This window comes from Neocloeon triangulifer, unplaced genomic scaffold (assembly GCF_031216515.1).
Source record: "Neocloeon triangulifer isolate White Clay Creek 2 clone unplaced genomic scaffold, ASM3121651v1 ptg000012l, whole genome shotgun sequence".
In the NCBI taxonomy this organism is placed as follows: Eukaryota; Metazoa; Arthropoda; class Insecta; order Ephemeroptera; family Baetidae; genus Neocloeon; species Neocloeon triangulifer.
The window spans coordinates 5,815,706-5,842,518 of NW_026775554.1; the positions used below are offsets into that span (position 1 = coordinate 5,815,706).

The 26,813-nt window shown below is 35.8% G+C and overlaps 1 protein-coding gene across 3 annotated transcripts in view; it reads right to left on the minus strand.

Annotated features, from left to right (window-relative positions):
* The window catches only part of LOC132197685 (transcription factor HES-1-B-like), a 201,888-nt gene that overhangs the window by 151,726 nt on the left and 23,349 nt on the right, over nt 1-26,813 (minus strand). The window lies entirely within an intron of this gene.

Sequence of the window (26,813 nt, forward strand, 5' to 3'; positions counted from 1 at the left end):
TGAATTTGAAAAGTGGTCCTGGTTCTCTTTGATAAAAGCAGCACAGCCTTTGAAGATTGAAGAGGGTGATAAAAACAAATGATTCGTAAGTGCCCTGATTTTGGCGAATTTAATTTTAGAGAGCATAATTTCTTCAACGTATATTAATGGGAACCTAAAGTAATAAACTAAATTTTTTACTCACATATAATTCCCACCAGGATTTTTCCATAGTAATTTTTCTCTCACGTGTAAACTATGAAAAGTGGACAAAATATAAACAAATAACTCGTTTTTGTTGTTTCACTTTTATAAAATGCGACTTTTAAAGATTCTAAGCAAAAATTATTATTCTTCTGTGAGACACAAAAGTTAATCCTTCAAAAATAGTTTTTTTATACCTCTTTCAGTTCCATACTTTTTATTCTTAGAGAAGAAGGTTTTTTAATTAAGAAACTCTTTAAAAAAAATTAAATTCCAGGTTTCAGTTTTAATAGCTTTTGCAACTCAGGTGGTCAAGAGGTGCGTTTTCAAGCCGGACGCGTCCGTTGCTTTTTCCATCACAAGTACGGCGCGACCCAGTTGATTTGCCGCCGGGACGGCAAGGTGAAATCTGGCCTGCTCATCTTTCTCGCGTAATTATTATTCAGGGGCTGGGCGCACAGCGGTGGCTGCCGCTGAGAAGCACTGGAAAGCAGCGGATCAGTGATTGATGTGACGCGCACTTGCTTTGAGCACTTGAATAAATATATATTGGCGAGTGGTGCGTGTGCGTCACCGCGTCTGCCAACCCAGCGCAGTCTGATTTATGCTTCAAGGGTGCCGCTTCTTCATTCCTCGTGCAGTATGTAAACCCATCCATACATGAAAGAGGATACACTGCTCTTAAGAGCCGAGAGAGCGTATGAGCATTGCACACACATTATACTTCCCTGTGAGAATTAATTACGTGATGGCTCCAGGGCAATACTTGAGAGAGAACGATTTCCATTGAGACTTTTACAGTTGAGGAAAATACGTGTCATGCATAATTGAAATAATTAATTTTATTAATTTATTCTAAAGAATAACATTTTTGCAACTCCTACGTAAACGAGAAATTATAAAAACTGTGAACTTCGTTGGGATGTGGTTTTCTGCATTTCCAAATTCTTAACAAAACAACCTTAATTGTGTTAAAGGATGTGGTTAAGCACACAATTTTGAGGCTACATCATTTATGTAAATTTTCAAATAAAAGTAAATTCAAGATTTAATTATTAAATTTTTTATCATTTTTAATGTGAATTATAGAAACGAACTTCAACAAAATGCCCTATTTTTCAGTAAACAAAATATTACAGTTTCATTGCATTGATTATATATTATATAAATGTAAGTAATAAATAATATATCAACTTCAATTTATTTCAGATTTTGGTCAAGAAATTGACACTTGAGGAGATGATCATGGAAATGAAGAGATCGCGCTTTTCCTTAATTTAAGATGTTATGCAACCCGCTCAACACATACACTTTATTTTTAATTAAATTGATATTAATTTCGTTTCACGAACAGTAGAATTGCATTCAGGTCATCTTACATCCATTCTTGATATTTTATTTTCTTATTTAAAAACAAAATTTTTTTATTTAGACTGGCAACTTTGAATCATTCAAAACAAAATCCAAAATCTGCCTTCTGGGACGTTAATTTCAGTTCAATTTTGTATTTAAGTTTGAAAGGGTAAGTTAACCTTAAAGTAATACTAGCAGCTCTAAAAGAAAATCGAGAATTCATAAAATTTGTGTTGAGCGGGTTGCAGTTTGCACATTTAATTTATTTTATAAAAATTCAATATTTTTTATTTTTTTTTTCTAATTTTGAAAACAGCATAGTGAATGCATTCAATAACAGTTCATAATTTCACAAACGGTTGCGTTAAAAATATTTTTTTTTCAGATTTATCATTAAATTTGCATCTTATTTTATTCCCATTGTTTCCTGGTACAAGTTTGCATTATTTTTGAATTGTAGCAATTTACGTCTTACAATCTGAATTGGGCTCGTGCAGCCTCACACCGAGACGAGAACACAATGGATGAACACATCAAAGCACGCGCGCGCTGCGAGCAAGGACACGCAGCCGAATCGTGCGCCATAATTTTCAATAAACCGAACCACAACAATAATTATAAAGGATGCAGATGTGTTAATATTTATTACACTTTTGTTTCGCCATAGGTCGCTGCTATATCACGCTATGTAGCTGCTTCTGCTTTGTATTTTATGTTGATGTTTATTTTTTAATCTCTTCTCCAGTGTCAACTGGCTTAATTTTTATTCAGATTTATGGCCGCGGGCGGACACAATAATAACAATGGGCGACTGCGCCACCACCGCGCCTGATTATACTATGAAATGAATAGAGAGCTTCTTGTGGGTGGATATTTTTTCCCTTTGATATATATTTTACATATTATATTATACCAGCGGCGCTGTTCGAACGAGTGAGAATAAAGCGCACACGCATTCAGCGGTGTGTCGGAATTTTATTCATTATTTATGAGCGAACGACTTGTCAAACAGGAAATAACTATATAACGTGGTGCCAGCACACACTCTTCTATTCTATGTATTGATCTATTGGTGCTTGTGATATTATAACTTGTAGCAAGGTCAATTGACTCGGAAAAAAAATTATAAATGAAGAAATAATAATTATAATAGTAGAATAAAGAAGCCTTTCTTAAGTTTATACATTAAATTAAATTAAAAACAACTTTTTTAAAAATAATGACAAAACATTTATTCAAAGTCAAGTATGAATGCTCTGGCAATTTCATAAATCAGTTTATGAAATCTAGCACAGGTCTACTGGAAATTGACATCAGTTTTTTAGCTGAAGTTGGAGATTCTATCACGCCTGAGCAAAATTTAATCTGGAGACAGTTTTTCAAGATTTCCGTCATCAACTGCATGTAACAATCCAGAGATTCAGCAGGTTCTTCATCAAAAACAAAGAATGAGATGAAGATCTTGAGGGAAGTCAAATATGGGGCACACCGATTCAAGAGGTTTTGAGTAAATTTCAAATCGACCATTATGACTTCCTCCAGCTCGGGTAGCAGCAACAGCTCCTCGCGCTTTCAGGCTCCGTAAGTTGAGAATCTGTGATCAGTGCGATTGCTTGAGAATTCTTTTTGAAAAATTGAAAATTCTTCTGAATTCCGTTACTTACAATTAGATTTCCTATTTTTGCTGTGTTTTGCGTTTCTCATTGTTTAGAAACATTGGTTTGTTGAATGTTGCGTTTTTGATCTGAATCCAATCTGAGCAAAAATCCAACAATGGCATTTGAGCAAATTTCTCTAAATAGGCTATGGGCATATATTCAAGCCTGAATTAAAAAAGAAGTTAGTTTTATGCATGACAACTATTTGTTTTTATTGAAACAATTAATGTAGTACAATATATTAATTAAATGTATAACAAACAATAAATTTAGTTATTATTATTATTATTATTTAATCTGGTCTATTTGTTTAAATTAATTTGAATTTTCACTATCAAACCAAAATTAAAATTTATATTTGTCCAGCATTCGAACTACACATCAGTTCCAGTTAACTAATCTCTCTTGATCAATATATGAAGTCTCCACGAATAATATAATTTCCAGCTTGGCAGGCGCCAAGTGGGACGGTGGAGCGCTCATTTGAAAAAGGGAGTCTGCTCGGCTCGCCGGCCGGCGCCGTCGCCGCGAAGCGATCTCCGCTAATTAAGCCGATTGTGCAAGCGAGAGCAGAATAATGGGAGGCGCGTGGTGGCGCGGCGGGCGCGTGACCCACCGTCGTCTTCTCTCGTGCCCGGCGGCAGTCACGCCTGGCGCGTCGGCAACCGGCAGCTCTCGCCCGCCACCTCTTTGCGCCGGGAAGAAAGGGTGGTTCCGAGGGTGGGTGGGTTGGTACGTGTCACGTACATGCGATGCGCGTCCCTGTGGCCACCGCAGCGATCAATACAGCGCGCCGGCCACCCCTTTCCCATGACCTCGCATAACCCCGCACCACCGCTTTTCCCAATCAGCCGGAAAATTTCGCACCACCCCCGACTCGCCCCCGCTCTCTCTGCATGCTTAATTGCGCGCGTGCCGTCTGCTTGCCTCTCTCTCTCTCTCTCCTGTTGCGAAATCCGCAAGCCCCAAATTAATTCTTGTCTGCTGCTGTGCACCAGACGTGTAAGTGGTTAACTTGCTAATGAGGAAACAAATGCTGCAAAAACCAAATATTTCTTGAATTGCAAATTCAATTATAATTTTATGACATTAAATACGTATTGCTCAAAAATTGTTTGAGGAAAAATAAAAGTAAATTGCTCTAACAAGAAAATGATAATTATTTACCAGAATTTTATATTAAAATTTATGTGTAATTTTAACAAGAAAGAAAAAATTTGTATAGTACAATTTAGAAAATAAATTATTTTTTAAATTGTTTCGACAGTTAATCCTTCCTTTGACATTTTAAGAAATTTTCAAAGCATTCTCAATTTAAATGGGTTTCAATAGGATTACTCTGAAAATGTTGAATTAAATTATCTAATTCTGAATCAATGCATGCCGTATGAAATTAATAAAATAGTTCGAAAGTTAATGGAAAAATCGCACCATTTTAACAATCACAATCAATTGCCTTAGTGAAATTGTTTCGAAACTTAAATTTTACATACCAATGACTCTTACAAATCATGAAATCCTTTAATAAAATTATTATTTAATTTACTCCATGTCAGAATATTTTATTCTGAGCATATCTTTGAGTTTGCCAGAATTTAATAACAAACTTCTTTGGATTTGCGATTACCAATTTTTTTTTCTTTTGATTAATCATTGATATTTTTAATATTCATCCAAAAACATTAAGATTCAAGACAATGGCCACCCTGCCTAGAAGTTTTTAATTTTAAAATTTTTATACCAATATTTTGGCACTGATTTAGTAATTTTATATATTTTGCAATTTAATTATTTGTGTAGAAAAAGCAATTCTTTTTTATTTACTTGCACAAAACTTAATTATTGTAACAAATTGTTTCCGCATTTCAATTGATTGCAATCAATGTTAAAAAAGCTATAGGAAAAAGTATTAAATTAAAGAAAATTAAATATTTATTTTTTAAACTATATAATTTCCTCTTTATTCATTATTAATCCTGCTCAATCAATTGATTTTTTTTATTGTTTGTTTGCTGAAGTTCACAGCATCTATACTTAAAAGCCCTGAAAAATGTGTGAAGTTTCATTCATTTTGGTCAAGACGCACATTAATTTGACCCAGATAAGTTCATTATCAATTGAGTATATTAGAGAGCATTGTACGCAATAAAGTTTCCTCTTCACAGTAATAATCACAAGACCCCAGACGCAATTAGAGTTTCTCAATTGCCTTGATAATGTGACCAAGACGTTTTGAAAAGAGGGCGATTATGGCTCAAACGGGACGACGCTCTCTTTTCTTTTATTTCACTCGGCCGCCTTTGCTCCTCCAAGAGAGAGCAGCGTGCTGGTATTTTGGCAAATTGAGACATCTCGTTGAATGGCCGCAAATGAAATAATGACGACATTATGCATGGCGAGATTCAAGGTGGGTGATAATTTCGAGCATATAACGAGAGCAAATTTGTCGAGAATAATTGGCCGCAAGAGAGAAAAAGAGCGACGCTCCCAAGATTTATTTCTCGCTGACGCAAATATGTCGAAACTTGCTTTTTGTTCTTGTGTGTGTCTCTCCGATCGCAAATTGGGACGACTGGGAAATAATTGGTTTGTTGCACTGCGGGCCATATGTGGAGATTATTGCCTGCTTTTTGAAAAGATTATCTCGGCGGAGCATAATTGCAGGATCATGTGCGCCGCCGCCGCTGCCGAGGTACTGCTTTTTGCGGTTTTTATTTCGCCACGCAGAGCGCGAGGTGCTGAGTAATTGCACGTGAGTTTTTTTTCGCCGACATGCGGCCTTCGCTTGTCTGAAAAATAAACTTTTTTCTGGGGGTTAAAATTTGTACGTTCTGCTGCAAAACGTCGTATTGTAAAATAGTTATTTATTATTTATTTAAATTCTATTTATACTGATTCAGAATCAATTATCTTTACATAAATATTGTTCATTAGTCGTAGTAAAATAGGGACTCATGGAAATGAGATATTTTTTGCAAACAAACGAAAATGGCAAGAAAAAAAAGCAAGCGATCATAATTTATAAAAACTAATATGATATTATATTAAGACTTTATTTAGCCAAGCTCAAACCTGAATATATCTCTCGATTGTTGTTTTTTTTCTTCTGAAAATCAGGAATAAACACCGAGTCTAACAATTTGTCAAATGCCAATGTCCCAAAGCCATAAGCGTCCGATTGATTGGTCCAAATTCCACTTTGTTTGATCAAAAGACGTCAGCAAATTAGTCTTCCGAAAATAAACCAATGAAATTAATTGTTCGCCCGTTCGCACCGGCATTTGGCAGGCGCTTTTGTTGTGCGCTGGGATAGGAAAAAAGTAGACCGTCTGTCCTTTATGTGAACGCAAAAAAGTCAACGTGCTCCAATTTTGATTTACGTCTCGCCCGGTGCTAAAATGTGAATTGCAGTAAAATAAAAGGACGCATGCAAAAAAAATTGGCACTGCCTCTTTCATAATTTACGAGGCAAAAATTGGAATATTCGCAACACACCAGCAATAAAACAAACGCTTGGGCGCCGAGGTGAAAAATGATTTTTGCAGCTCGCGCGTCGTTTCCTGGCGCAGGGCGGCGAATTAAAGCCGCGTCGCGTGGTGCGCCGCTCGCCAAATCTATTTATCACCCAGACATGGTGACTGCTTTAAAGAGCTTTTAAATATACATGCTGATAAAAATAACAATGAAATTTTAAAATATCGCAATAAAATTATTTGTTGCTTATTGTTAGTATTGAAATTCAAATGTTTAAAAGATGCTCGATAAAAAATTTCATTCCTAGAAACACACGATAAAGGACAATCTCCAAAATTTACTGCGTCTAATTTAACAATAATAAATGTAATCTATGCACACAAAATATTTAATCTCTATTGAGGAATGTATATTTTTTACTCTATTTTCTTATTAGCAATATAAATTTTGTTTTGCATGATCATTTTTCAAGTTTTTGCCTATTATGGAAACGGTTTCATAAAAATGTTATTCATAAAAAAAAGAATGAAATTTTTTTTACCAAACAACAACAAAATTGAATCTATAAGCTTTTTAAAATTTGTATGTGGATATAATTCGAATTGGTAACTTGACTTTTAACTCAATCAAGCTAATTGAGTAATTAAGCAGTGAATCGACAAGCATAATTACTGGCTATGTCACTACTATTCAAATGTTGTGAGTTTGCATCTGCAACGTTTGGCGTGGGTTCAACACCATTCCACCTTAAAGCTCGAGTCGGCGCGTGTGCGAGTCATAAAGCATCGGGTCCAGCGTAGAGCACCTGCTTGGCAAACACAGCCGACCTCTGTGTCGACGTAGGTGGACCACCGCCAACGTTAATGATCCCCAGAACTCATTAGCACACATCAGGATAAAGAAATGAGCGCGAAAAGGGACGCAAAGTCCTCAAAGAAAAAAGAATTAGAGAGAGAGGAAATCGCCGTCGCACAAAGTGCTAAACAAACCCTAAAGTTTTTTTTTTTAAATTCACTCAGAGCGTGACGTGCAGCAGCACACACGGAGTGTTGTTATGAAAATGCGCGCCGAGTGCCTTTTTAATAGTTCTCTGGACCAAAATAAATGAATGCGCGCGCGTGAAATTGCACTGCGACAAAATTAATTGAATTAGTCTCTCTCGCCGCTCTTTTGAGGGTGTTGAAAAACAGTGCCGGGTTTTTATAATAATAAAGAAAAAAATATGGAAAAACGCGGATTGTAATTAGTAATTATGCATCATAATAAAATGGTGTGCCTACACGACATTAATTTGAATTTACATTGATAATTGTGATTTGAAAAGACCTGGCCGCAGTGCTTCCAGTATTATAATTAACTGAACATCTAATGTTGATAACCAGTAATTGAAAGCGGATCAAAAAGTTTCTTTTTTCGCAGATTAAAAGTAAATGAGAGAATATTTTATTTAATATCAAAATTGATGCATTAACATATGAATTGTCATTTAAAAATTAATTTGAAGGTAGTGGAAATAATATCAATACAATATTTGTATCTCTAATCTCTAATTCTAAGTTCTATGTGAATTGTGGTGTTTTATGTGAATAAACATTATTTCAGTTTGGAAACTTGCAACCTCATTTATCTAATTTGAGCTTTTATTTTAATTTACTTCGATCCAAGAATAAAAAAAAAAGAGAAAATTCTCCAAACGGGCGTATTTTTTTTTTTTAAATTCATAAAAAGTGAAATAAACTTTATTTACTATTTTTTTCTGACAAATATTTTATACTTTACCGGGTTATCAAAGTTAAATATTATTATGCAATTTTAATGAATTTGCTAAAAGCGATAAATTTTCTCTCCAGCCAGCTTCAAATTCAACTGAAAAAGAAATTTTACTAATTATATTCCATACATTGGCAGTAGATGGACAAAAATATGACAATGGAATCTAACAGAATTCGCATTGATTTCCAATTGCGCAGGCACCTTGCTGAGCAAAACTCTTGGCAAGACAGACGCAGAAGCATCCCCTGCTGCATCTGAAAAGAAAATCGAATGATTTTCGGTCGGTGCTCGGCTGTCGCAGCAAAAGAGACGCGCGGTGAAAGGGAGCTGCCGCGTCGTTCTTCTTCTTTCTCTCGCACGCTCAATTTCCTGCTCTCTTTCGCTCTGTCTTTCGGTGTGTCTGGCGTGCACTCAAAGCTCAATTACGTTGTCACACTCGCCAAAAGCATTATTTTGGGTGTGGCATCATTTCTCTTCGTCTTGATGGAGAGCGAGCGAGGCAAAGTCGCGCGGCCTTCGCGCCACCACGATTCCCACACTCGGCTGCCTGCCGGCGCACGTCGCGTGGCGGCGAACACAATGTTGGCTGCCAGGGGTAGACTAGGCAGCCCGCAAGGCACCGCTGCTTGGCGGGTCGTGCTGCTTTCGCCGCCCTTCAGACCGGCACGCGCCGCCCGAAGGTCGACGGATCGAACGTTTTTATTATTGCACCGGCCGGGGCTTTTCATTTTCACCAAAGGCTGCGCCGCGCTCCCCTGACATTCAATGTAAAAAAGTTTGCGAATTCTGTAGTGTGAAATTAGTGAATTGCTCTCAAACAGCAAAAATAAAATTTTAAAGGAAGTGGCTTTTACTTAATTATTTATAAATAATTAACTACTTTTGTATTGAATCATCAATATAGTTATTTGTATTTCAAATATAATAAATTTTGTGCCAGTTTATTATTACATAAAAACAAATTAATAAATTTAAATGAATTATATCATTTTATTGATTATCAAAGTTTGAAATATACATTGGTTTCTGGAAAAACACATTTTAATATTTGCTTTATTGACGAAAATAAGGTATTTTACAATGAGTTCAGATTTTATAGTATCATTCGTATTATGTGTTAAAAAAATACAATCCATCCTCTGAATCTAGTTTTTGAACTAAATTAAGTTTCATTAAACCAAACCAATATGTTATGTTCTTTCATACAAGAAGTGTGATTTACGGAATTTTGAATACAAATCTTGAATGTCAAGCTTAAAGCCAGTAAGTAGGAAAAAGACCACTTAATTAAGTCAGGTTTCTCTTTCATAATTTTGTATTTTTAGAAACTCTACAAGTTGAAGTCTTAAATTTCAAATATTTATAGAAATCAATCTCTAACTAATTAAAGCATAATAACTAAGGTTCAAAACTTTCTCTTCCTTCTAAATCATTCCAAATGGATTGAAAATGAATTCAATACTTAAAGTTTATTATTATTATGTTCCGTTATTTGTCAAATTTTATTAAAGGACAGTTACGTTGGTTGAGCTTATCAATTTCAGTTTATAATTTTTAAGTGGTGTAAAATTTTTGCGTTTAAATTGAAACAGGCAATTTTTTTTCATTCTCCCTCAATGTAATTTAGTAATTTCAAGAGTATTAAAATTTATTAAATTCGTTTATCAACATTGAATAATTTTTTTTTTAATATAAAACTGATACATATCTGAATTTTTAAATTTAAATAATGTACGAGTTTACTTTTACCTCACTTGGACGTATATTGCCTTTTGCTTGAGGAATTTTTATATGTATTTATAGGAGAGGCGAACAAACAATGCGTTCCAAAGTTTATGGTCAAGGCAACAAATTAGTTAATTAGTCGGGGAGCAGCCGTAGCGGGCGGGCGGGCGGGCGGAGGGACTGCAAAACGAGATATTGGCCAATTTATTAATTAGCATCGGCGTGTGCGTGAAATAATTTAGGAGAGAGAGACGCGAGCGCGTGTGGCCTGAAAGAGCAAGTGGGCACCGCAGGGTGGTCCTCTCAAATCATTTCTCTGCATCAACACCACACCCTTCACCGGTCGCCGCTGCAATAAGAGCAATTAAAATAATGGCCAGTCACGCAGCCGCCGAATTCAACAGAACAAAAAATAATATTTAATGATAACCGCAGCGACGGAACCTCTTTCATAACTCATCCGGCGAGGACATTTTTTCGTCCGAACGCGTAATTAATGATCGCAGGCGTAGCTACGCCGGCCGCCGCTCTCTCTCGGAAAGCGGCAATAGGGAATTGAGTGTATAATTCATATTTCGCGTCACGACTCTAATTTGTCCTCGGCGATAAATAATAATTTAAATGCGGTAATGACGGGTTATTTATTTCGGCTCCCGATGCTGCTGGGCGGTCTCGCTTTTGTCTTTGCGCCTGCATCTTCCATGTGGCTGCAATCAATTGAAATAAACCAACAGATTTTATAACAATGGTTAATTCTTGAGATTATATACCTATATCTTCTTTGTTTTGAGAGGAGAGTAAAATGGTTGACAAAAGATTATTATTTTTATGAGGAGTATTAATTTCCAGTATCGTCGTTAATAATTTTTTATTAAATTATTTCCTTCTTTTTGAAGTTACAAATATTTTGCTGCATCATTTTTAACAGAGGAAGATAAAGATTTTTGCAATTCATTTTGATATACTTATAATAAAGCTGAAAATGCGAAATATTTAAAGCTACCGCGTGCATACGATAATCATTATTTTTTCTAAGAAAAACTGCATTTTATGTGAAATTACTATAAAAAATCACCTATTGCGTTTACTAAATCCTCACCCGCCAAGAAAAATTAATAACGCAGCAACTACGCACATTTTATTAAATTTTCATAATGTTACTCAGCTGTGGTATGGACGCAGATTGTTGTCAATTTGAAACCAAAAATTTTGCTTTTGGGAAAAACAGATGCAGAGAAGAGTAAACCATATAAATATATTGCGAATTGAATATCACAGCAGAATTAAGTTAGATAACTCACTTTTTAAGTTTTATATAATTGTAATTTAAGTACATCACAACAAAGTATTCCTAAGAAGTATTAGAATTCATTATAATATTCATAATCGCATCTTTATAATTATGCAATCTTTATTTTATTCAAATACTCTTTACTTTTATACTTCTATTGCTGCCTTGAAAACGAATCAAATTTAGTTTTAAACAAACTTTTTTAATTTTATAAAAAAAAAATGTTCATAAATAAATAAATCAAACAACAAACAACTTAAATTTAAAAAAGCGATTAATATAGATAAATTTTAAACATAATTATTATATTTGTTACAAAAAGCTATTTATTTTTTATTCATCAATAATCCACAATACAATTTTAAAAACCCCAATGGGGTGATTAAACATCCATTGCATGGTGAACGCCAGAGCAATGCATTTTAATTTCAAGAAATGAAATCACGCACCATATTGTCCCCGTGAGATGCACTTTCATCGATCCGCGGTTAATTAATCCGCCAATTAAGTCTCCCGCGCAAGCGACTGGATATTTATATATCGCTCTATGCCTGTTCGAGAATTGAGCACGCGGCGTGATTATTCGCCATAAATGGCGAAATCGCCAGCTGCACTTTTCTAGCATCCATTGGTCGGTCTCACGTGCAAGATTATAAAGCCGCTGACCATTAGAGGGCAAAACCGCTATCGAGTGCCAGCATCTCAATCAATAATGCTGTTTAAGGCGGCCTCATTGACGCGGGACTTTCTTTCACTCGAAAGCCGCGTATGGTGGTCAATGACCATCATCAACCACCAGCAGACGGACCGACGCACAATTTTTTTTTAACTTGCCAGCAGAATTTTCCTCAACAGAAAATGACTAATATACCAAAGCCAAGCCCACATAACATCTTATTCCTTTTCAAAAAATTTCTAGATGACTCATTGCAAAACAGCCTACATTTAAAATGAAATATACATATAAACAGCAAGAAAAATTTAAAGCAAAAGCATAAAATCACGAGATTACAAAATAATTCCATTCTCTTTGTCTTTTTAAAATTTATGTAGCTAAAATGGTATGAAATTGTGTTCTCAAAATTAAATTACGTTCACAGTGTTTAAAATCTTATAATTAATAACTATTTAAAACCTTGAATTTTGGCACAGTGAAATGGTCAATGAGCTTGTTTTATATTCTCAAATTTTTTTTAGTACATTTGTATACTGTGAAATCTGGGCTTTTTAATCCCCTCCTTTTTTTATAAATTCACAATTAAGAATTCACGCTATAAAAATATCATGATTTTCAAATTAAAACATCATTCCATTAATAAAAATCAACTTTATCATACATTTTTTATGTAAGGCAATAAATTAATCTGTGTCCTCTCTCCTTTCGATGTGTCCAATCAAGTACCGTCCCCATGCATATTATTATTATTGTGTGTACTTGAGCGCAATGAAACAGCACAAAGCGACGAGGTGACCTCGCGCCGGGTTGGTCGTGACTGGGGCGATTATTGGATTGTCACACAAAATCATTCCAGCTGCGTGCCCTCTATGCCTTTCGCGCACGCCTCGTGTGTGCAATATCGCTGCAGATCGAACTTCTTCGTGTTTAATGAGAGAGCCGTGAGTGCACAATGCTCGAGGAAAAACGTCGCGAATGCACATCATGCAAATTGCGCCACATCCAATCATGTCTTTCGGTGCAATCACTGGGAAAAATCGCATCAAGGGCTTTCCTGTGCAGTTGGCTGCCCCGTTCCTAAATATTATGCACTCTTGCGACATCAAACATTTGCAAAAAAAAAAAAATATATATATATATAATATTATAATTAATAATAATTGTAACTAAAAGGTTGGAAAACGTAAAAGTGCTGATTTGTGATTTCTATATGTGACGAGCCACATGCTATAAATGTATTTATCAACAAGGTAATTTGGGTGATACAATGCACGCTACTTTATGAATATTATAGTTTTATATAATAAATAAATTTATTTATTTATTATATAAAACTATTTATTTTAAATATATAGGTTATCAAAGCTGATTGAAATTGAAACTTTCAGGGTCCAGCTGATGATCTTTGGACTTCTGAAAAATCGTGACCTTGGTTTGGTTTCTCTGAATTTGGAGTAAAAAAGGAATTTTGAGACACATGGGGAAATTTATGGATAGATAATTAATTCTTTGCTTGAAACTTAAAATTCAGGCATACATTCCTCCTCTGTTCTTTTCAAGTTTTTCTCGCAGTTTCGGGAAATCTTCACTAAAAATAAATTTCAAATATGATTTCCTCAAAATTTTCATATCTTGTGAATATATCATATTTATTTGTAATTCTTTGAGATTGTTAAATTTAGTAGGTGATTAAAATATGCGAAGACTTTAAGGACTCATTAATTTGCATTCACAAAGCTATAAAAACCATAAGCATTATCCACACGTATTCAGAAATCGATCCCTGGAAGCGGCGCTGCCCACTCTCGCGCTCCTCGCCTGACCCATGCTTTCGAGATGGCATAAACGCTTTTTCTCTCTCTTTACATTTATTTTTTTCGGTGAGCACGCTCGGCCGTCCGGGCCAAAGAGGCCAACGAAATCGACAGAAGCTGCTGGCTATGAGAAGCGAGCGAGACCGGTGGAACAAAGGGGACCCGCCCTGGTGCTCATCTTCCCACGCCGAGACGTGACTCACCCCACCCACGCGGCCCCGAGACTCGCGCCCACCTCTCGCGCTGTCTGCACGCTCTTTATAAAGCGGCTGCTTCTCTCTGTAATCACCTCGCTCGCTCCAGAACAATGCAACCCAATTTGAGTCTCGCTCGCACTTTTCTCGTTTTCCTCTTTTCTCTCCTTGCCTCTCTTTTCGTTATATTACTTTTCTTTTCTTCGGGCGTGATTCTACGTTTTTTGTGCGGCGCGCCTCCCCTCTGCCCCTCTGGCTGCTTTGCATGTCTCGCCGACGCCGCCGCTCTTGTTATAATTTTTTTAAATCAGGTGGAGCTTCCTTTTTATGGCAGAGCCTTTGTGTCTGGAAACCTTCTTAAATGGGAATTCCGTTTTCTCCGAAAAAACATGCACGCAGCCACTTGTGAATTTTTAATGAAGGGGATCAAATTCATGGTTACAAGTTTGGAGTTGAAACGCTTTATAAATGACCCATTGTTTCACAGACGAAGTTTAAAAAGTGGTTTGGCTATGAGGAAAAATGACCCAATATTATGCTGGAAAAATGCAATTTACTATGTTTTAGATTAAAAAAAAAATAATAATAACTTATGTATGAAAATTTCAAATTGTTGGAAAGACATGGCAAAAATAAGAATAAAAAAATCAACCTATTATTTTAGGCATGTTACTTGCAAGACAAAATATCAAAACGGCGGCAAAACTGTAGGATAATTGTGTTTTCAAAAAATTCTTTCACCTGCTCGAGTCATTTGTTAATCGTCCAACTTGGCAAAGTGACAACGAGAGCAATATGTTATCAGCTTGTAATTTCAAAACCAAAAATGAGACTCTTTGCGGCGCCGCCGCCGTCACTGTTTCCCATTGGGAACGCACTCAACAATAATACAAAAGTCGCGCTGCAACCCATCAATTTCTCAAATAACAGGCGATGAAAATCGGTCTTACAAATTTGGCCGGTCCGGCTAGTGGTGGCGGCGGCCCAAAGAAAGGCGGCGCTTTTTCACGCCCGACACAATAATAATCGTCCTGCTGGCCGATTGTTGCTCCGCGCCCGAAGAATGGAAAAAAACATCTGCCCTTTTGTGACGTCCGTGGCGCTAAATGCGTTTTATTGAGAGGAGTGAAATTCACACTTATTGAAAATTTAACACCATATTGTACAAATGTGCAGTGTGAGTGGAGAAATATTAACTTTGCGTAGCGAAACGCCTGATCGCGTTTTATCACAGTGAAAATTGGCCGTGTCTTATTTGATTGTCGCATGAATACGCCAAGAGGAAAAGGCGGCAAAAATCTCTGTTTTATTGTTCACTTAAGGTTTCTACAATTGACTCCCAGTGTGTAAAATTCAAGATATCTGGAGCATTATTTTAGCTAATTTAACATAAATTACTATACGGAAAAAATAATACATAATTATATATTATGTTACTTTCGCGCAGATTTAATAAAAAAATATAATGTTATCTATCATTAGTCCTCACTTTACAGATTAGGAATTAGGATTATTTAATTGTAGACATAGAAGTTTTTATAAAATAGAATTTAATTTAATCAATCATCAATCATAAACAGGTTGCTACAACATCCAATATGGAATATATATTTCCAGCATTCAATGAATTGAAATCAGCTCAAAATTTATGTTATTGCTTTATATATTTTAAATTTAAGTTTTATTTCTGTACCTACAGAATTTTTGATTGTTTGTTTTTATAAAAAATAAAAATATTTTAATAAATATAAAACATTTACAAAAATAAGAAAATACATATAAAATACTAAAAATAGTAAAATGTGGTTATTATCTGGTTGCCAAATTATTTTTTAAATTTTATAGCAAAAAATTAATTATTGAAAAAAAATTGTTTTTACATTTTTATTTCAGGATCAAATTGGTTTGCACCTCTACAAATTTGAAAAATTTCTTCAATATGCAAGTATGAATGTTAAATATTTGCAAATATTTGAGAGAAATAAATTCTTCTTGTAATAAGTGGGTTTACCGCGGCGGCCGTATCTCTTTTGATGTCGGGCGTTTTAGCAGACATCTGCTAGTTGTAAACCCTTTCTTCTCTTTTTTCCAATTTAAAATTTTTGTATTGACCGAGAAGAATAAATAATAATAATAATAATAATAATAATAATAAGTTAATCTTCCCCTTTACAAAAACTTCCAACTTAGCAAAGTGACAATGAGAGCAATATGTTCTCAGCTTGTAACCACTTTTAACCAGACTAAAGTCGATTTTGGCAGCTTCAGTAATTTATTAAAAAGGTTTTGGTTATATAACTTGATCATCTTTATAACAGATGGGATCAAGATAGATAGAATGGTAAACTGAACATTTTCCAGCAAGTCAATGAATGCGAGTGAATTTGGTTCTGCGTGGCAAGGAAGAAAGACCTTGGAAAGATTCAAGCCTGCGAGCTAGTAAGTCTCTCTTCTTCATTGTGACTAATCAATTAAGAGTCTCGTGTGGGTTCCCATAGGAGTTGTGTGTGCCTCATCGAACAGAAATGCAAAGCGGTGTCGTGCGTGCTCCTCTGTTATGAAAGTTTTTATTATTGAAATGACAATAATCACGTGGCAGCGCAGAAGCAGCATCGCAGGACAAAAAGAAAATTGAAAGAACGGTCGAGCGCCGCGTCGTGTGTGTGGCACATTACAATTCGAGAAGGGAACGCACAATGGGATGATGTGACCATCAATCAGTCACAATTCTTATTTACGGCCGGCCAAAATAAAAGTATTAGTGTCAAAGGGCATCCGCATTAATAACTCAGCCGCGCTATTCACTGACGTCACGAAAAAAATAACTTGTGAGAGAGAGAAAGAGGGACATCAGAAAAGCCGGGTGACTTCTCAAGATGCCTCCGTCGATATCAAACGACCTGAATGCACACAGCATCACGACTGTATGGTACATGCAACACGCAGTCCCTCACGTGACACGACGTGTTTAACTTAATTTTTGTTCTGGTTATGAAAAACGCTACTCGTGCGTTACTGCTCGCGTCGTGATTTTTTATAATAAATCTGCAGGTCTTTTTTAAAGCAGGACACTTTTTAAGATAAAATTCCATTCAAAGAACAGCTGGGCTTTCACATATATTTCATACTGCTAGAATGTCTGACGGAAAAGATTTTATAATCAATTTAAGAAGCGTACCTCTGAACTTTGATTTAAAAGGTAAATAAGTTTTCAAATTAGGTGGTGGTTGTTTTTTTTAAGTTCATCTCAATTATTGTTTATTTTATATAAGATTGATTTGATAGATATAGCAAAGATAGAATTGTCGAAAGTGATAGATTTTATAGATTTGTTTTTAAAAGTTTGAATGATTCTAACTTTTTCAAATGAAACCAGATGAAAAAAAATTCTAAAAAGCAACTAAAAATAAATTTAACATGCAAAATTGATTTTCAGAATCATTGGTACATGCTTTGTTGCGGTTTTGCAACCCGCTAAAAAGAAATTTAATTTTGGGATTTTTTCCGCAAGCTCCATAATAGATGCTGAGGACCTATTTTTCAAATAATTTCTTTCAAATCTATTGTAAGCATGATAGGAGCGGCAATTTTTTCTGAGAGCAACCTAATAAATCAATTCAAATATTAAATCAGTCGGTAATAAAAAATTATTCTACTTTCTGTCAGGACCAGCAGGTTGAGCAGATTCTGCTCAAAGTTATTTTTAACCTTCCTAAACGTGCATTTTACCCATCTAGAACCGAATACATAAAATACACAGCATAAGTGGTGCCGTTTTAGTAGCGCCGGCAATTTACAAAATGTTCAACCGCCGGTGGTGGAAATTCAGAGCGGCCGCACAATAGCGTAATTACGACTGTGGTGGCAAAAGTAGCAATGGTCTCTGGTCGGTCCATCGCCGGAGAACAAGAAGCGCGGCGGAGGCGAGTGAGCGAGCAAAGCGGCAGCCCCATAAACATCAGAAAGCGCGTGTAATGCAACGCACAATGAGTGCTGCATCTCGTCAGGCGGCAATTGTGGCGGGCAAAGAAAAAGCCTGTGAAGTAGCCGCCCGCTTCCCACGTGGCAGCAAAGGCACTACCGCCGCTCCGAATGGGCATTGGGTGGCAGGACTGGAACGAATCTTGTATGCACAGGCGAACAAGGCCCGGCTTAATGTCATTACTTTAATATTTCCGAGCAGTGCGTTTTATCCCCCGACGTATATAATGTACATAAAGTACACGATTGTGCGTGTACTTTTTGTTATATTTATATATCTCGAGGCGGTGGCGGTTCATTCAGGGTCGCACAGCTGCAACTTCTTGATGTGATAACTACACACACCGTCGTATATATGCTAATGATCTTTGTCAGATTGATGGAGCAGGACGGGGATTTTCGTTCGACGCTTTTTTCATACCAAGGTCAATGGGTGTTGCGTCGAGAATGCGGCGGCGGCAGCTCGAGGGTGGGTTTTGTAGTCATCCAGCATTAGGAAAAGGGATGATGGAGTGCTGGCTGACCCTGCCCTGTGGAATGCATAATGGATTATGAGACGAAAGAGTGCATTATATTAAAGATAAGAAGTTTACTCCTCCGCTCAAAGTCAATTTTAAATTTATTAACATTATTTTTAATACTTTTTATAAATTAAAAATCTAAAAATTAAATATTCCCTAATATTGCAGCTAAATATGCAGGCATGTCATGGAATAATAATTTTTTTTCATTTAATTTTAACAATTTAGACAAATTACAACAGCAAATAAGTCCAAATAATTTAAATTAAAGCCATTAAAATAAATTTTCATGTTAAAATCATTATAATTATTTTGCATTTATTTATAAAAAATTTATATTTATCGTATTGAATTTTTAATATTTAGATTAATATTTTTAACATTTTGAATCGTATTAAACATATTTTATACTACTTTATAGTTTATATTAATTTATTTAAAAACTCTGCATTGAATTAGGAAGATTTAATTATTCAAATTAATGGAAATAAGTAAAATTCACGCATAAACGCTGTAACTAAATCAACTTGAAATTATATAACAATATAAAAGATTAAGTTCTCTTTAATTCAAGAAAATGTATATTAAGAAAAAAAACTCAAGTTCATTGATAAAGAAAATCTAATATACATCCTTTACACCTAGAAAAACTCCTAATTTTAAATTCAATTTCTCAAATTACCACGTGCATATTTATATTTTCAATACAAACATAATAATTTTAAGCTACAAACATCAAATTAATCTTTTATTGTTTTTAAAATTACCTAATTACTAAATTTAATATAAAATTGTAAAATAAAAATCTCCTTCGCATGAATCCTGCAACGCTGGACGTGTATGTTTTCCCTTCCAAATGATATACGGCTGTTGTGCCTGGCATAATACAGAAACAAAAACGCGCGCGTCTTCCTTTTGATGCAAATAATTCCACTTGCCGTTCTTGCTCAATCAATCACACAGGTGCGCTTTTCTCTCAGCCGCAAATCATCCGGCAGCAGCACAAGAACAAGAAAAGCAGCAACCATTTCGCCGCCGTGTGTGGCCTTTAATTTCATACACACGAGAAAGAAAAACCATTGGATCTTGCACTTTATGAGCGCCGAGTTGAAATACACTGATACAAAAGTCGGTTGGCATGGGTCGGTCGTGTGTAATCACGCCCGCAGCAACTATTAAATAACTAACACCCATACGGATCCCATCTTATACACAATGGTACATAAAGAAAGCAGCCTGTCTTTATTTCGAAGGGCCCTCGAGGATTGTTATTAGGCTCGACCGCCGCCGCCGCGTAATTATCGAGGAATCCAACACCTTATTACCTCCCAAGAAGCACCACGAGATGTGCAGGCGGATTTATTATAAAACGCGTATGTGATTTCGGCCGATGCGTGTGCCACACGCACAGCAAAATCGTGATTAATGATTTTTGCACCACACTTTTTAGGAGGGGAAGTTTAGTAGATTTATGGGAAAAGCTGGGAATTTGCTATATACATTTTGAAATTGGATTTTTTTAAACACTCTTTATATTTATATTAAAAAATTATTAACAAATTTCACTCAATTCTCAAAATTGCCACTTATAATTTGTGCAATTTCTTCAGTTTTCCTCTTACGTGTTAAAGGCTTTGATATTTAATTTGGAATAAATCATATTTTTTCACAGTATGCGTATTTCAATTTTATGCACTGATCCTTTCAAAACTAATACTTGCTAATCCCACCCAGGCTGCAATGAATGAAATTTGCATCATAATAAACACATCATGAGGCTTAATGGTCCATTGTTTTCCTCTCTGGGCAAATTCAATATCGACTTCCTCGGCAGAGACTGCCTCACTCGCCAGCTTGGCAAACACAATTTTCCACACTTACATAATAGTGAGCGAGCGTGCCACAAACAAACAAGAGCGTCGCGTCGTTTGGAGAAAGAAGAGGCAATTTCGCGGTGGCAAATATAATGGCCGTTAACATAATGCAGCAGGCGCGAATTATATGGCTAGGAAACGGCCGGTGCGTGCAAACACATAAGAGCGGCGGCTCGCCGGCAAGTCACCCCGCGATTCATTCTCGCGGCAATCAGGGCGGCTTCTCTTTGAAGTCAGGGGCCTGTGTGGGACCACCAGCAATCCATTGTTTACCTTTTGTAATGGCGGCTCGCACACACACAGGTACTACATGCATATCGCGGCATGAATGCAACCTGCGAGAGTAGGATGAAAAAATTAGAAGTTAGCTTCGCTGTGTAAAGAGAATAATATAAGAGAGGATGGAGCTTCTTCAGAATGCCCGGCTGTGGTCAGTCAATTAACGGTCGGTGGAAATTTAATCAAATTATAGAGAGGCTGAGAAAAATTCCATTAGATTTCCATGAAAGAAAAATCTCCTACAAAAAATTATAGGCACCAAAGTTTCGAATTAAGTGCCAAGGTTTGAATATAATAATAAGAAGATCAGTTAATATAGGTTCTTGTGGAACCTTTCGGCACTCGAGGTGATCATTTTTGATGAAATAAAATCCGGTTTCCGGAAACAATTAAGTTGCTCATCTTCACTGAGGAAACCGGATTTTATTTCGTCAAAAAAAAGTTATTTTATTAAATGAAATACCAAGTTTTTTTTTTAAATTTTCCATTCCTTTTTACTGAAAATTTAGCGCACAGATATAAAATTTTCCTTATCACTTATATCGAAAAATTTTTCGCTCAAAATATTTGTCATTCAGAATAATAAAACATGCAAGAAATTGCTGCTGATGAAGAAATATCACAAAATTATAGAGGTTATTATAATACTTAAAAAAAAAAATGTTCATAATATTATGGCTTAGCAAAATCTATCTAGGGTTCTGATGATTCCTAAATAAAAATAATTAATAAACTGCAATAAATAAACTTTCTCTATGCAAAAATTTAATATTTTCAAACTAACACTCGGACAAGATGATGAAATGCAAGAAATAATTACAGTCCATTGGCCGACACCAATGCAGGCTTCTCTCCTTTATAATTTCTGATTGAGCTCCTTCAGCGTCCAGAGGTCAAGTAAAGGAAACAATGCAGGCAGCTAAGGGCGTTAGCGCATTGTTATAAAATAATATGAAAAGAGCTTGATTGCCGCTCTCCGGCTGCAGATGAGGCCCCTTATAAAAAGACACGCGAGCCGAATGAATTTGGGAGCCGAGAGCGTGCGCGCCGGTCGATCGCTTTGGCGGTCGCGTATGGTCGACGACCGGCACAGGAAATCTTCTCACGTGCCCAGGCAACGGAAAATCGTCGTAAATTAATAACTTTCGCTCCAGGGGCGCGATTCCAAACAGCCCTGATTGCACTTTGGCGCGCACCAAACACTTATCCAAATGACAAGGGCTTTGACCTGACAGTAAGATGTTTGCCGCCAAAATCAGTGAGGCAAATCAAAACATGCGATTATCTTATAGTAATTACAACTTAAACGATTGAGGATGCTCCAAAATCAAACAAGCACGCCATTTCAATATATGACATTAGGAACACTGATAATAAATAACTCTCAGGTCATTGCCTGTAATATTAACATGATAGGTTTTTACTGAAGATTCCCAAATAAACTTTAACAACCGAATTGAAAAGCGTATTTGTTCTTGCATTTGAACCTACGAAAAGTATTTTCTTCAACTTACGAACTTCCATCAGACGCTATAACGCTAATACAAGTTTACACGCAGACATTATAACTCAATTTAGGAAAAAAAATCACAAAAGTCGCTTGCATACATAATGAAAGGGGCCAAGGCGTTGATTAAAATCCGAGTTAATTAATGTCAGGAACACCCAATTCGCCGGAGTTGCACTCACTCAGGGAGTAGGCTGACTTTTTGGGTGGCCGTGTGCAGATAATTTGCGTGTGGCAACAACATTTTAATTATCCACTCCCTGCGATGCTCACGTTGTGAGCGGATCAAAAAAGAAGACAAAGAAATCCATTGCTTAATTTCAGGGCTTTTCAAGACACGACCGACTCGCGGAATTAATCGGGATTTTGCAGCTGTTGGGAGGCATCAATTATGCACCGCCACCCACCTAAATAAGTACAGGTTTCCACTCCTGATAATGCAATTAGCTAATTGGACGTTATAACTTATAAATAAAGCCCAGATTTTTTTTGTTCAATTTATTGATCATGAGATTAAATTATATATTTCCTAAATGCTGAATGCAAACTAGAAACTGATGGGAGTTTTCCTTCCTCAACTTTTTATTTAAAAAATTAAGATATTATTTACGCAGAGCCCTTTAAGAAAAGTGGAATTTTAAAATGGAGCAGAGCCATCACCAATATTTCAGTCGACCGAAACTACAAAAAGGTTTCAAAATTAAATTTATTTTTAATCAGACAACTATATTTCCCTAAATTGTTTTCAATCAAATAAGATTGAAGGTCAAACTAATTTATTCCAGCCATTACCAAGATCTAAACCATTGCTCTAATCCAAAGGATCAGCTGTCAATAATATTATTTTTCGAGTCACCAATTTTTAGTTTGCGTGTTTTTTTATTAATACAATTTGTTTCAATCAAATATAGATTGAAGGTCACAAATTTAATTTTAAACCACACCAAACCGCCACCTAGGTACCCTTTTATTCCAATCAAAGAAAGATTGAATGTCAAACCATATCACTAAACAAACCGTCACCTAATATGTATACCCCAAACTTATCTTTATAAATTATGTTTAATCCAAGTCATCAATAGGACATGGTCAATATAAATTTATTCTACCAACACCTTGTTTTTGGATTTTTTTTTTATATTTATTCAACCAAAAAACCGTCACCAAATCTAAATCCTAATCCCCATTCTACGATTAGAAAACCCCTTAGGAACCTCATAAATGCCCGCCTTAGCCTCATTAACCCTCCAATTCCTCAAATAATGCTCCATGGGCAACTGGGCCCCGTAAACGAAAGGCTCAGAGACAATCGGCTTTGGCTTTGTAAAAACAGCAGGCTTGCAAGCGTCCCTCATTTTTGGAGTTGAGGTCAAACTGGGTTTGAAAAAGTTCTCAAATCCAGGTGAGGGACACTGCAAAAGTCTGCTGGGAACGCGACGCTTTTGATAAATTGGAAGAAGATCCTGAGGAAAAGGCAAATCCTCAAAAAAGAGAGTGAAAAAGAAAACAAGGAAGCGCGAGATGAACTCCATGACGTTTGCTATGCGAGTAAAGGGAGAGAAACGTGCAGGCCGCTTTTATACCCGGCGCAGGGGAAGGGGGAGAAAAAAGAATCGACCAATGAGAGATGAGGGATGCGTGGCGCTGCGGTCGCGAGTTAAAAGCGCAAGGAAAAATTAAGAATTTTTCAATTAAATTATACTATTTAAAAATGGAAAGCATCGCCTAAAATAGAAAAAAGATGTATTGTCTTTTTTCTTACCTCATTTTGAGTTGACATATTTTAGTTGACATTTAAATCCGAAATGGGCACTCTGGAAATTAACTTTCTGGCACACAACACTGCTCATAAAATCACTAACAAAAAAGTATTCAAACCCTGTGGGAAACCTTTAACTTGGCACGTCTTATCACTTCACCAGCAAACAAAATACTGAACCATATGGAATGGGCGAGACTTTTCTAACGCCCAATATAGCCATATGTGCCGAATAAAAGAAAAATTAATTGTGATTTTCTTTGAATTCCAAGGGGAATTTAATAAGAATTAAAAATAATAATAATTATAATAATTGCAAAATATTAATTTACATTATACTGAAAAATAATTATAATCTTCAGTCCGAGAAAATCTAAAAATTATTTAAAACGTATGTCTAGGCAGTTCTCCAAGCCCCATCTCAGCTGTTGTTCCTTGTGAATTTTTGTGTGCTTGATTTGTTGAAGTTTGCAATTGATGTGATTGAAGTTTGAGTGTCTGCCAGATGTTTTCCAGCGTGGAATGATCTTTAGTGCGTAGTGAGCAGTATTTCAAGTGTGTCTCTGTTTTTAAATTGTGCAAAAGCGACAGCAGAAGTGATTCTCAACTCTCCAGCGCCATTGAATTCAATTTGTTTAGAAATTTACACATTTAAATTGTAATAAAATTAATTTTAGTAGACATTTACACGATAAAATTATTAAAAGATTAAATTAATCAAATTAATAATAACATGATATTTTAAAAAAAAAATTGGATTTCACAGAGTACTTTGCCACTTTGTTCTGGGCAAATTGGAAATGGATTGTAAGTGCTTTACTAAATTTAACTAATTTTAATTGATCAGTTAATGCAAAAAATATATATTTTTTTAAACTCCTCAAAAGAATTATAAATCGCAAACCCACCCGCCTAATCCAATTTTTCTTCTTCTAAATTTGCGGAAGGGAATTGGGTTCCATACTAGATTAAAATCAAATTTACTTTTTACGACCGTCCTGTAAGTGCTCAGCCGGCAGCATCATGTTGTGGTATTAAAAAAGTTCTGATAACAACAATAGAACCCCTTTGATGTTGATTTTTTTTTGTCGAGACCTACAGAAATTGTGGCGGCAGCGGTAGCTTGTTTTTTCTTACTCGCCGGATTATTAATGGTGCGCACCAGCTTTTTTAATGGCTCCTGATGATCTTCTTTTAGAGCCGGTCAATCTTACTCCTTATATGAAATGTGTTTATAAGGATGTAGTAGCTCGATAGCTGTTCCACTCACACCGTGATTTTCAACACCCCGATTTTAATGGGGAAATTTCTTGCGAGCTGAAAGATATACTTCGTGCCGAAAAGTTAAATTCTCAAACTCAGAAGTTTTAATAAGAATTTGGGCAGTCAAAAATATTTCAAGAATATATAGACTAAATAATTATACAGATAATTGTATTCTTGAAAGGTTAATGTTGACACAGTTTTTTTCATTGCAAATGTGAAATCGTTTAGTCAAAATCTATACTTAAGAAGTAAATTATCTTGATCAGAAGTTGAACAATGGAAGACGATTGTTATCAACAAATAAAATATGGTCAGCACATTTTACTACCAGCATATTAATACAATGTAAGTTGAACTCTCACTTTCAATTTAACCTTTAAAAGTCAGAGAATCGAACCTGCTGAGCGGCCGTCGTATAAATCACCTGCTGCTGCTGGTCCAAAAGCACATTATATGATAATGATCTCGCGGAGATGGTGTGCGTATGGTCATTCATTAATTGTTGTTTGAAGTTTCCCACAGCATAGATGAGTGATTATTTTTTGCCTTGCGCGCCCACCGCACGTTAATAATAATATAATAACAATCTCTGCGCCTCTCTTGCGCTTAATTATTAAACCTTTAATTATCGTTCTATCATCGCGGCCCTGGCAATTAGGAAATATATTGTATCTCGGTGTGTGCCGCTGCGACCGAATCTGCTTCTTCGATTATTTTAATAATGAGAACTGATAATTACCAGAGAGGGAGAGACGTTTTTCTTACTTGTGCCCAACACCAAGATGCTTAGCTCCCAATTTTCTTAACCCTTTTGTGCTGAGACCAACTAAGCCGGATCACATATAAAGCAGCGGCGAGATCATCTATTAATGTTTTGTTCTGCCTTTGCAGGTGTAAAAATCGAGAGCGATAGGCATCTCGGTGCGTGATGCAATAATTCTGTGAGAGGGAGTCCCGAAAAGTTGTCGAGGATGGATCGAGCACGATTTGACTATTCGCTCACCTTGAGAACTGTATTTCGCGCTTCTGCTGAAGACTTTCGATCAATAGATCTTGTATACCATATACAGGAAAGGAGTGAGCCGCCTACGTAGAAAATTGAATGTCAAATGTGGCCATCATGAAACGTGAATTAGATTTTATTTTTTATTCCTTATTGGGAACTAAAAAAAATGAAACGTGGAAATGGCAAATGGCAATATATCAGAGGTAAGCGATAATAAATTTAAATTGATTCAAGTTAAAAGATGAGCAATAAAAAAGCGTTAAATTAATTTTTACAATATTTTATTGTTATTTTAAATTTTAACCAATTGCATGAATTAAAATAATATAATAGTTATTATTTATTTGATATATTTTTATTATCTAAAATTATGCAAGCAAGTTTGAATAAAAATTAATTTTTTGTTATATTGCCATGTATCTCAGTATGAACTTAGGTAAATAAAAGCTACAAATCATTACAAATAATTTATATTTATA